This window comes from Moschus berezovskii, chromosome X, assembly GCF_049115385.1.
Source record: "Moschus berezovskii isolate FMDL1 chromosome X, NW_MosBer_1.0, whole genome shotgun sequence".
NCBI classification, from domain to species: domain Eukaryota; kingdom Metazoa; phylum Chordata; class Mammalia; order Artiodactyla; family Moschidae; genus Moschus; species Moschus berezovskii.
The window spans coordinates 45,691,041-45,703,941 of NC_142488.1; the positions used below are offsets into that span (position 1 = coordinate 45,691,041).

Here is a 12,901-nt window from a genome sequence, read left to right on the forward strand (position 1 = left end):
ACTGGAATTCCATCACCTCCACTAGCTTTGTTTTTAGTGATGCTTTCTAAGGCCCACTTGACTTCACATTCCAAGATGTCTGGCTCTAGGTCAGTGATCACGTTATCATGACTATCATGGTCGTAAAGATCTTTTTGTACAGTTCTTCTGTGTACTCTTGCCACCTCTTCTTAATATCTTCTGCTTCTGTTGGGTCCATACCATTTGTCTTTTATTGAGCCCATCTTTGCATGAAATGTTCCCTTGGAATCTCTAATTGGAAAACTGGTTAACCGCTTGTAAAAGAATGAAACTAAAACACTAACACCATACACAAAAATAAAGTCAAAGTAGATTTAAGATCTAAATGTAAGACCAGAAACTATAAAATTCCTAGAGGAGAACACAGGCAAGACACTCTCCGACATAAATCACAGCAGGATCCTCCATGACCCACCTCCCAGAATATTGGAAGTAAAAGCAAAAATAAACAAATGGGACCTAATTAAAATTAAAAGCTTCTGCACAGCAAAGGAAACTATAAGCAAGGTGAAAAGACAGCCTTCAGAATGGGAGAAAATAATAGCAAGTGAAGCAACTGACAAAGAATTGATCTCAAAAATATACAAGCAACTCCTGCAGCTCAATTCCAGAAAAATAAACGACCCAACCAAAAAATGGGCCAAAGAACTAAACAGACATTTCTCCAAAGAAGACATGCAGATGGCTAACAGACACATGAAAAGATGCTCAGCATCACTCAGTATCAGAGAAATGCAAATCAAAACCACAATGAGATACCATTTCATGCCAGTCAGAATGGCTGCTATCCAAAATTCTACAAGCAATAAATACTGAAGAGGGTGTGGAGAAAAGGGAACCCTCTTACACTGTTGGTGGGAATGCAAACTAGTAAAGCCACAATGGAGAACAGTGTAGAGATTCCTTAAAAATCTGGAAATAGAACTGCCATAGGACCCAGCAATCGCACTCCTGGGCATACACAACAAGGAAACCAGAATTGAAAGAGACACATGTACTCCAATGTTCATTGCAGCACTGTTTATAATAGCCAGGACATGGAAGAAACCTAGATGTCCATCTGCAGACGAATGGATAAGAATGCTGTGGTACATATACACAATGGAATATTACTCAGCCATTAAAAAGAATACATTTGAATCAGTTCTAATGAGGTGGATTAAACTGGATCCTATTATACAGAGTGAAGTAAGCCAGAAAGAAAAACACCAATACAGTATACTAATGCATATATATGGAATTTAGAAAGATGATAACAATAACCCTGTATACAAGACCGCAAAATTGACCCAGATGTATAAAACAGTCTTTTGGACTCTGTGGGAGAGGGTGAGAGTGGGATGATATGGGAGAATAGCATTGAAACATGTATATTATCATATGTGAAATGAATCGCCAGTCCAGGTTTGATGCATGATAAAGGATGCTAGGGGCTGTTGTACTGGGATGAACCAGAGGGATGGATGGGGAGGGAGGTGGGAGGGGGGTTCAAGATGGGGAACACATGTACACCTGGGGCAGATTCATGTCAATGTATGGCAAAACCAATACAATAATGTAATTAGCCTTCAATTAAAATAAATAAATTTAAAAATAAAATAAAATTGAAGTTTAGAAACATTGTAGAGGGAGCTCGTGCCCTATTACTCATAATTGAATTCTCCCAAACAGGAAGAAATGTACCTTTTATATCCAATAGAAAATGTTTGCTATACTACTACCCCAGAAACAGGAAGGAAGATTTTCTTCTTGCCCAACAATAAGCCCAGCCAATGAACAACACCACAGCTCAGCTAATGAGAAAACTTCACCATCCTGAGATCTTGCTGCTGCTGCTGCTGCTAAGTCACTTCAGTCGTGTCCGACTCTGTGTGACCCCACAGACAGAAGCCCACCAGGCTCCCCTGTCCCTGGGATTCTCCAGGCAAGAACACTGGAGTGGCTTGCCATTGCCTTCTCCGATCCTGAGATCTTACTTTCCTCCAATAAACCTTCATTTAGAACAAGCCCTCCCAATTGCCTATTTTTCTATAAAAGCAAACTTTGTTTTTTGGATTTACTTATGGTCCACCTGCAAGGAGATTCAACCAGTCCATTCTAAAGGAGATCAGTCCTGGGTGTTCATTGGAAGGACTGATGGTGAAGCTGAAACTCCAATACTTTGGCCACCTCATGCGAAGAGTTGACTCACTGGAAAAGACTCTGATGCTGGGAGGGATTGGGGGCAGGAGGAGAAGGGGACAACAGAGAATGAGATGGCTGGATGGCATCACCGATTCAATGGACATGAGTTTGAGTGAACTCTGGGAGTTGGTGATGGACAGGGAGGCCTGGCGTGCTGTGATTCATGGGGTCACAAAGAGTCGGGCACGACTGAGCGACTGAACTAAACTGAACTGATGGTCTACCATAGGTTGTATTTTCCTGGTTCCAATTTGTCTATTTCCAAATAGATTCACTTACCTGAAGAGATAACTAGATGTTTTATTTTTAAATTTGACAGTTATAATATCAGAATTGGGAATGGAAGGAAGCAACTTCTATAATTGTGCCCATGACCTCCCTGACTTGTCACCCTCTTTTGGTTTGATGAGTCTCTCAGATCCTGGGCCCACTCTCTTTTCATTTTGAGTTCTCCAATTTAATTCAGAACCATGAAATGCTTTATCCTTTGTGGTCCAAGGCTCTGTCCTTGTTGTCAATGCTTTATCATAGAGAAGTAATCAATTATTTTCCTTTTGGAAGTATGCTAACACTTTGGTGCACTTCCTCTTGGAATAAAATTGGTCCAGCTAGCAATTTTCTTTTGTTCTTGGAAAAATCCTGAGAAATAGGATCCCAGTCATCTAAACGCTCTAAGGGCATCCCTCCTTCAGGGTCATTTAAGAACTATGAGCCCTACATATACACATTTTTAAATAAATGGGCCAACATGAACAAGACTAATCTAGAACTGCAATGGCCATTATGATGAACTTCTAGTCTTCAAGCTTATTTTTCTCAGAAGTCATAATTCTAAGATAAAATGAATTAAATTTCACCCTTATTTTAATTGGTAGCTGGAGTCTTCCAATTGTATTCACAACTCCACAATCACTTCTTTGCAAAATACAATTTTTAAATTAATTGATGTGAACAAACAATTGAAATAAGACGAAATGGCTTCTGAAATTTCCTTTTCCCCTCACACATTTTCTTCGTGTTTGTAGACATCTTGTGCACCTATGCCATCTTCCATTCTCCTCCTTTTTGAAAACCTGCTCCTTTAAAATCAGGCACTCTGAGGATTCAAATACTAAAGACTTAATTACTGCTTCTAAGTTAACTAGAGCAAATAAACGATTAGAAGGAAAAATGTAAGTATCTATCAACCTAGATTTTTTATACTTTGGCCACCTCATGCGACGAGTTGACTCACTGGAAAAGACTCTGATACTGGGAGGGATTGGGGGCGGGAGGAGACGGGGACAACAGAGAATGAGATGGCTGGATGGCATCGCCGACTCGATGGACATGAGTTTGAGTGAACTCCGGGAGTTGGTGATGGACAGGGAGGCCTGGTGTGCTGTGATTCATGGGGTCACAAAGAGTCGGACACAACTCAGCGACTGAACTGAACTGAACTGAAATATATTCTAAAAGGCCCAGGAGAAAACCTGTTTTCTGTTTCTGTCTTTCTGTTTGTTAAAGATTCTTTGTAATTTACCCATCCTGTTCAATGGGAAAAAAACACTTTGTTTTAAATAAGTACACCTTAGGGGTCATTTTTAAGGAGAGGATTTCAAGCCTCTCAAGAGACAATGGAATGCATTCTTTGATTATTATGCAGGAGTTTCTGAAAGACGGATTTGCTCTAAAACAGCTTTAAGAGGACTCATACCTACAGCAAATAACCTGAACCTAGATCATCTGCCAGAAACACAACTTGGATCCATCTATTCTTTTGACTTTTGTGTTATTGCACCTGATACAAAACTAAAATTTAAAATAAAACTATAAGATCTCTATTTGCATCTGTCTATATGCTCATGTGTATCTAAACACGTGTATATATGTGTGACTTTTTTTTTCTCTTCTAGCTCTGTATGGCATTGTTAAAATTAATTTGAAAAAAGTTTTATTTAATTGGCATAAAACAAACAAATGCTCATATGAATTAAATATAAAAAAACTAAACAGAATGATTTTCAAGTTCACATGATCTAGGGTGCATGCTTCAGTTGTGTCCAACTCTTTGTGACCACATGGACGATAGCCCACCAGGCTCCTCTGTCCATGGGATTCTCCAGGAAAGAATACTGGAGTGGGTTGCCATTCCTTCCTCCAGATCTTCCTGACCCAAGGATCGAACCCTCATCTTCTGCAACTCCTGCATTGCAGGCGGATTATTTACCAACTCAGCCACCTGGGAAACACATGATCTAGGGTGAATTTTTAGTAAATAAAAGCCAACTTAAAGTTTGTGGTTTAATTGAAACGGGTGTGTCTTTGGAGTTAGCACTGAAAACTTTCACTCTGCCTGGGTTGATTGGTCAGATAAATTCACATTATCTCTGTCACAAAATTTCTTAGGAAGCAAACAACTTGATATGATGAAATTCCCATAAGCAATCTTAACATAGTGGTTGAAAACACATAAATTAAATGGATATAAATGAGTTTAATGTTTCTAAGTGAACGTTTAAAATAGTTTCCCAAAGTCTTTTTGGTAACCTGAAACTTTAGTTTTGCTAAGTTATATTAAACTATAGGTAAACATCAAATATCTAGATCGTTTCCAAATAAAATATTGAAACATTACTAAGAATATGTTCATCCACTTCTGTTTTCCTTTACAAAAGAACTAAAGATATTTGGGTCTCTTAGTAGACATTCCATATTGAAAAATGTGGAACAAGGAAAATACAATTTTAGGAATCATGAAATTTATTCATAAATTTGCCAGTAACAGACCATTCACAATTGTTTAAGGCTACTAGGAATAATAAGCGGAAAGAAAGTAATTTTGTCCTAAAGTGAAGCTAATTGTTTTAGTATCAGTTCAGTTCAGTTCAGTCGCTCAGTCGTGTCCAGCTCTTTGTGACCCCATGAATCACAGCACGCCACGACTCCCTGTCCATCACCAACTCCCGGAGTTCACTCAAACTCATGTCCATCGAGTCGGTGATGCCATCCAGCCATCTGAATCTCTGTCGTCCCCGTCTCCTCCCACCCCCAATTCCTCCCAGCATCAGATTCTTTTTGTGAGTCAACTCGTCGCATGAGGTGGCCAAAGTATTGGACTTTCAGCTTTAGCATCAGTCCTTCAATGAACACCCAGGATCGATCTCCTTTAGAATGGACTGGTTGGATCTCCTTGCAGTCCAAGGGACTCTCAAGAGTCTTCTCCAGCACCACAGCTCGAAAGCATCAATTCTTCAGCGATCAGCTTTCTTCACAGTCCAACTTTCACATCCATACATGACCACTGGAAAAACCATAGCCTTGACTAGACGGACCTTGGTTGGCAAGGTAATGTCTCTGCTTTTTAAAATGCTATCTAGGTTGGTCATAACTTTCCTTCCAAGGAGTAAGCGTCTTTTAATTTCCTGGCTGAAATCAGCATCTGCAGTGATTTTGGAGCCCAAAAAAATACAGTCTGACACTGTTTCCACTGTTTCCCCATCTATTTCCCATGAAGTGTTTTAGTATAGGAAAACGTAAAAGACAGAACAAAAGTTGAATGGAAATGAAAATAGTAAGTTGTATAAGGGTGATGGAAAGGAATCTTTGAAATCTGAGTTTTATGTGTGATCATACTGGTTAAGATTAAAATAAATTTGTTTTTAAACGATTTTAATATCAAAAATACACTGTGTAAAATTGGGATTTGGTTTTTCTCTCTGTAAGGACAAGGTATTAGTCAAAGCTATGGTTTTTCCAGTAGTCATGGACAGATGTGAGAATTGGATTATAAAGAAGGCTGAGTGCCAAAGAAATGATACTTTTGAACTGTGGTGCTGGAGAAGACTCTTGACAGTCCCTTGGATAGCAAGGAGATCAAACCAGTCAATTGTAAAGAAATCAACCCTGAATATTCATTGGAAGGACTGATGCTGAAGCTGAAGCTCCAATACATTGGCCACCTGATGCAAAGAGCCAACTCATTGGAAAATACCCTCATGCTTGGAAAGACTGAGGGCAGGAGAAGGGTGTGACAGAGATTGAGACAGGTGTATGGCATCACTGATTCAATGGATATGAGTTTGGGCAAACTCCTGGACATAGTGAAGGATAAAGAGGCCTGGCGTGCTGCAGTCCATGGGGTTACAAAGAGTCAAATACAATTGAGCAACTGAGCAACAACAACAAATTATTGGACTATTGATCTGCTCCTAATAAGAGCTTGTGAAAGTTTTTTTTTCCTTTTCTTCAAGTAATCTGTTTAGAAAATAAAGATGTGTGTTTTATCAAAATTATTTCCTATGCTTCCTGTTGTCTTAATCAAGTCTTTGATTGCTTAAGGTGATTGAATTTTCTCACCTTTAAAAAAATCTAAACATTGCTTACAACTATGTAATCTTTTGTGTTGTCTTTGAAATCTTTTATTGTTACTTTGTTCAAATAGATAATTATCATTTCTTAATAATCTGTGGTCTTTTTGTTTGATCAAATGTTCAAATTTTTTATATTGACAAACTTCCTCCAAATCAGGTTCTAAGTGAAGTTTTTTGACCCTTAGCTCATGTTGGGCTCCCATCAGAGGGCCCTTGGAAAAGTCTCAAAGGATTTGTTTCTCACCTGATAAAATCTTAAACTAGTCAAGCTTGATATGTTAAATTACATGAGAAGCATGTCAAGAACAAATACTACAGCTTTGTACCTTATATATGAAAGCATGCATGCAAAGTCACTTCAATCGTGTCCAACTCTTTGTGACCCTATGGACTGTAGTGCACCAGGCTCCTCTGTCCATGGGGTTTCCCCAGGCAAGAATACCAGAGTAGGCTACCATTTCCTTCTCCATGGATCGAACCCATGTCTCTTATGTCTCCTGCATTGGCAGGCAGGTCGTTTACCACTAGCACCACCTAGTGCAAGCATCTCTTTATATATGTATAGGTATGTCTTAGTACAAGTGTTCTAATATGAAATGTTACTTAATACAAGTGTTCTATATATAATGTTACCAGCCATAATTTTAACATGTATGTCACAGAAATAAACAGATGCCTTGTCAATTTCATTATAATGAACTTTCATCAAATTTTTTGTAATGAGCATTTTCAGGTCTTTTTGATATTTATAGACAGTTACTGCCTCACTGTGATGCTTTTTCAAATGCTTAACCATCAGAAAAACTCACAGAAAGGACACTGGTAATTTGTCTGAATACAGATTTTTGATGTCTTCAAGAACATAGTACTAAACTAGACAAGAATTTATAAAATTCTAATAGAAAATCAATTGTTTTAATGTTTTGTTTCCAGGTATAAAGGACCCCCTTCTCTTCTACTTTAAGTTAAAGCAATTGGCAAATTGTATCTTTGCAACAAAGGTTGTAGCATTTATCATTTTTCTTCTTACTTGATCCTTAAAAGTTCTTTTTTAAAAATTTATTTTAATTGGAGGTTAATTACTTTACATTATTGTATTGGTTTTGCCATACATTGATATGAATCTGCCCTGGGTGTTCCCCATCTTCAACCCCCCTCCCACCTCCCTCCTATCCCATCCCTCTGGTTCATCCCAATACACCAGCCCCGAGCATCCTGTAACATGCATCAAACCTGGACTGGCACTTTGTTTCACGTATAATATACATGTTTAAATGCCATTCTCCCAAATCATCCCACTCTCACTCTCTTATTAAATATTCTTGTTTTTCATGCCAATGTGTAAGTTTAATAGGAGTATGTTCTCCATGTGACAGGATGTCTAATGCACCTAACTGCTGCTACTTTTGATTCACAGCTAGTAAAAGGGGAATATACTTCAATATTGTAAAGTCTTACTTGTTTTTATCGAAATTATCCATGCTTTATTAAAGCAATCTTTTCATACCACATTCCCAGGAAATGAAGACTCTTAACACCATTCTGCAACCTGGAAATTTTGTTTACTACAAAAGACACTTTCAAGAGGGTCTTCTCTAGCCCCACTGGAAAGACACCTATCAGGTACTATGACTGATTTTTGTGTCACCAAACTGAAAGGAGCAGACTTTTGGAGTCACATGTTACATCAAAAAAAAAAAAAAGAAAACCACCAAGCTCCTGACTGGGTCTGCAAATCAATTGGTGACCCAAAAGTACAGAATTCCAAGAACTCAAGGAGACAGCATCTGATGGAGGCAAGTTTCTCAGGATGTCTTGGCCAGGTTTATATATCTTTTTAACCTCTGCTTGTTCTTGTTTTCCTTTTTCTTTCTCTCTTTCATGGAAAGACAATGCCCACAATATTTTATACAGGACCCATTCCACATTTCTTAATCTATTATCAAAAGGAGAAAGCACTCCAATTATTGGATTTGTCACTAGGAATCTCAATCTGTTCAAGACAGTAATGTCCCTTTAGTTCACCCTGTAAATAAATTCACTAACTTGTCCTGTGGGTCCATTTAATAAAGTTAGGTTACTAAACTCACCTAACCTCAATCCTTGCTTTAATCTAACCCAATCCAGGTACGGGAAAATGAGATAACTTAAATATCTATATAAGAGTCTCTGTGGGACAGTCAACATAAATGATGCCCTTTATAAATTTGCTAACATACCTATATATTCAGACAGCTTATCAGTTTAATGATGCCAATGCCTCTATACCAGTGAATGCATCTACAGATACCATCTCTTGCGTGGGAATATATGTTGAGACCCTGACTCTTGATCAGCAATGTTGTCAGTGAAAAATATTGATCACAAGGGAAAAATGTGAAAATAAGTGAAGGAAACTTATACTAAAAATGAAGCTGGAGAGTCCTACAGAAGGAGCTCTCATGACCTTCCATTCATTGTCAATTTCCCCAAACAGGAAGAGACATACCCTGCATCTCTAAACAGGAAGAGACTGTTACTTTACTACCCCAGCAACAGGATGGAAGAGTTTTTCCTTGCCCAGAAACAATCCCAGATGATGAAAAATGCTACAACTCAATCAATGAGAGGCCATCAATGCCATAAACTCTTATTTTTCTCCAATGAACTTTCATTTAGAACAGTACCATGTAGTGTAGAGTGAAAGTCACTCAGTCCTGTCTGACTCTTTGCAACCTCATGGAATATACAGTCCATGGAATTCTGCAGGCCAGAATACTGGAGGGGGTAGCCTTTCATTTCTCCAGGGGATCTTCTCAACCCAGGGATTGAACCCAATTCTCCCATGTTGCAGGCGGATTCTTTACCAGCTGAGCCACAAGTGAAGCCCAAGAATACTGGAATAGGTAGCTTATCCCTTCTCCAGTGGATCTTCCTGAGCCAGCAATCAAACCGAAGTCTGCTGCACTGCAGGCAGATTCTTTATCAACTGAGCTATCAGGGAAGCCCACTTTCATTTAGAACAGTACCTTAGAGTAGCAAAAAAAAAAAAAAAAAGTCTAAGAAATGGGCAAGAGCAGCAGGAGATGAGTGAGAGGGTAACAGACAGGAAGGACAGGGGTCTCCAAACAGAGGAAATAGTGTCAGACATTTTTTATCTCTCTCTTAAGCGGCAGGAGAAAACAAACAAGTGTTAGATTTTTTCCCCTTCTCTATACCCATTTAAAAAGAGATTTCTATTAAAATTCTGTGTTGGCGTAGTGACTCCTGGCTCCACCTGAACTTAACTTTTCTCAAACCTTGAGTTAATCAATGTGTTTTTCTTATGGAATTGTTTATCTTAGGCTATGTTAATGAACTATGTATTTACACTAGACTCTGTCTTTTTACAAGTTGGTTCCACTTAAGACTCAGAACCGATAAGGGGTCAACAAACCTGTATGTTTTACTCATACATTGTTCTCCTAATCTGTTAATGAAACTATACATTTACTTGGAAACCTGTCTTTCTTTATTTTTTTAATTAATTTATTTTCTTTAATTGGAGGCTAATTACTTTATAATATTGTAGTGGTTTTTGCCATACAAAGACATGAATCAGTCACAGGCACACATGTGTTCCCCATCCAGAACCCCCCTCCCTTCCCATCACATCCCCCAGGGTCATCACAGTGTACCAGCCCTGAGCACCCTGTCTCATGAATTGAACCTGGACAGGTGATCCACCTCACATCTGATAATATAAACGTTGTATAGGCTCCAGTTTCATCAACCTCATTAGAACTGATTCAAATGTATTCCTTTTAATTGCCAAGTAATATTTCATTGTGTATATGTACCAAAGCTTTCTTATCTATTTGTCTGCAGATGGACATCTAGGTGGCTTCCATGTCCTCACTATTATAAACAGTGCTGTGATGAACATTGGAGTACAAGTGTCTCTTTCAATTCTGGTTTCCTCAGTGTGTATGCCCAGGAGTGCGATTGCTGGTTGACAGTTTTATTTCCAGTTTTTTAAGGAACCTCCACACTGTTCTCCATAGTGGCTTTACTAGTTTGCATTCTCACCAACAGTGTAAGAGGGTTCCTTTTTCCCCACACCCTCTCCAGCATTTATTGTTTGTAGACTTTTTGATAGAAGCCATTCTAACTAGCATGAGATAGTACCTCATTGTGGTTTTGATTTGCATTTCTCCTATACTGAGTGATGTTGAGCATCTTTGCATGTGTTTGTTAGCCATCAATATGTCTTCTTTGGAGGAATGTCTGTTTAGTTCTTTGGCCCATTTTTTGATTGGGTCTTTTATTTTTCTGGAATTGAGCTTCAGAAGCTGCTTGTATATTTTTGAGATCAATTCTTTGTCAGTTGCTTCACTTGCTATTATTTTCTCCCATTCTGAAGGCTGTCTTTTCACCTTGCTTATAGTTCCCTTCGTTGTGCAAAAGCTTCTAAGTTTAATTAGGTACCATTTGTTTATTTTTGCTTTTATTTCCATTATTCTGAGAGGTGGGCCACAGAAGATCCTGCTGTGATTTATGTCAGAGAGTAGGAAACCTGTCTTTCTTCAAGATTCATAACAATCATTTCACGGTCCAGAATGACTCACCTGGTGCCAATGTTATCTCAAAATGCATGTTGTGGGTGAGGGGACTGGTGCCACTCTTAGTTTTGAGACATCTCCTTTCTCTAATTAACAGCTTACTGATAGGTATATAACGTACTGTTAAAGTCTAGCAGGAGGACATTCTTTTTGACCCCTTCTGATGTTTATGTCTTTCTCTATCTCTTTCATACTTTAATGAAACTTTATTACACAAAAGCCCTGAGTGATCAAGCCTTGTCACTGGCCTCGGATTGAATTCCTCTCCTCCAGGGGCCAAGAATCCCAGCGTCTTTCATGACTGAACAGCACACTTTCACGAGCACTTTGGAAAATAGCAACAACAAACCTTTTTACAGAAAATTTTACCAAGGTTGAATTGTCTTAAAATACACAAGTGGAAACAAGAGTTAGATGTAGAGGAGCACTTCTTGAAAGTGAAGATTGTTAAATACTAGATGTGAAGGATTCTTTATAGCAGGCGTTGATAGACTACCAAGTTTGGGGAAAATGCATTCAGGGGCCTGTTTTTGAAAGGCCCTTAGGGAAGAATGATTTTCACTTTTTAAAGTGTTGAAGGAGAAAGATGAGGAAGAGGAGAAGGAATGATAAAGACCACAGTGGCCCTGAAGCCCAAAATATTTGCAATTCAGTCCTTCACAGAAAAAAATTTGCCAATACCCATGCTAGGAGAACTTGCTCATCCTACCTCCTTGGGGCCTTAGTTTCCCCATGTCAAATTTGGGAAGAATTCTTGACCTAATCACCTCAGGTGACTAGTGTGAGGATATTAGGGGAGTCTAAAGGTCAGAGTGGAGGGGTGGGAGAAAGATGTGAATGTGCTGAACAGGAAATTACTATTTGGGAAACCTTGAGACCATGTTGTGGAGCTCTAGGATGGCTTGGGGATTGGGAAGAGATAATTAGAGCTGGGAGTAATTCTGAGTATGTTAAAGGAAGCAAAGAGGAAGCAAGAAGAGGAGATGATAACAATATCTTATATGAGAACCATCCCACAGGTAAAGTTACAAAGGCAATAATCAGGAAAAAGGAAAACAAAAAGGTATCAGACAAGCTTGCTGTTCCTAGAAGAGAGACTGAGAAGAAACAGATGGTTCAGCTCAGAGAAAAAGGCATAGAAAACAACCCACTAATTTGTGGAGAAGTTAATTAAATGAACTGAAGTCAGAGAAACAAAGATAAATGGCCTCCGTTTCTGGGATGCTTGAAGCACTGAGTAGGTATTTTAAGCCCAGTCTTGATTGGTAAAGGCCAATTACAGAACGTGCTAAGAGACTCAGACAGATACTCCATTCTGTTCCCAGCAAGCAATCTTCAGTCTTTATTCCCTGGTGTTGAGGAGCTCACTCATTCTTGAAGCAGTCCTCTATGATGAACCTTTTAGCTAGGACCTTCTTTTTTGTGTCATCTGTCTTCCTATAGTTGCTTTCCCCTAATTATGATTCTTGGGATCAGCACCAAGTGGGTCAACTCCTTTACTTATATAGTCAGAGGGATCTGTGACACGTATAAGGAAAAGAATATCAGATTTGGAGTCAAAACCCTGATTTGAAATCTTGGCTCTAGTATTCAATCCTGCTGAACCTCATTCTCCTGCTGGAGAATGGTCAAAATAATATCTTCCCTGTGACTTCAAGCTTATTTGTGCAGATCGAGTAATCATAATAACATATAATGATTTTAATAGAACAATATGTAAACTTGTAAAATTTACACAATTATGAACAATTTTGACTATTGCTA

General features: G+C 38.7%; 1 protein-coding gene across 5 annotated transcripts in view; it reads right to left on the bottom strand.

Annotated features, from left to right (window-relative positions):
- ARHGEF9 (Cdc42 guanine nucleotide exchange factor 9) overlaps positions 1-12,901 on the bottom strand; it is a 515,595-nt gene that overhangs the window by 424,368 nt on the left and 78,326 nt on the right. The window lies entirely within an intron of this gene.